The sequence below is a fragment of the Sinocyclocheilus grahami genome, unplaced genomic scaffold (genome assembly GCF_001515645.1).
Source record: "Sinocyclocheilus grahami isolate Dianchi unplaced genomic scaffold, SAMN03320097.WGS_v1.1 scaffold4656.1, whole genome shotgun sequence".
Classification (NCBI taxonomy): domain Eukaryota; kingdom Metazoa; phylum Chordata; class Actinopteri; order Cypriniformes; family Cyprinidae; genus Sinocyclocheilus; species Sinocyclocheilus grahami.
The window spans coordinates 14044-14389 of record NW_015509554.1 but is presented as its reverse complement, the minus strand read 5'-3'; positions in this window follow the sequence as shown (position 1 = coordinate 14389).

Here is a 346-nt window from a genome sequence, read left to right as displayed (position 1 = left end):
GCATTTATATAGCACTTTATTGTGTATTGTTGTACACCCAAAGTGTTTTACAATCATGTGTAGGGGGGGTCTCTCCTCAACCAAAAAAAGTGTTTAATTTTAAACACTTTTATATTTTGTGCATCTCATGCATGCAATTGAATAACAAGCTGCATATTAATTCAGAGACATGGAATATTTGTACTTAAAAGAATTGTCAAACGTGAAAAAGTTATTAATGCATGCTTATTTATTTATTTATACACTGTAAAATGTTGCTGCAATTCACTTAAAATGTGTTGACATAACTTAAATATCCAACTTAACTACACTGTAAAAAAAATTCCGTAAAATTTACGGTAAAAAA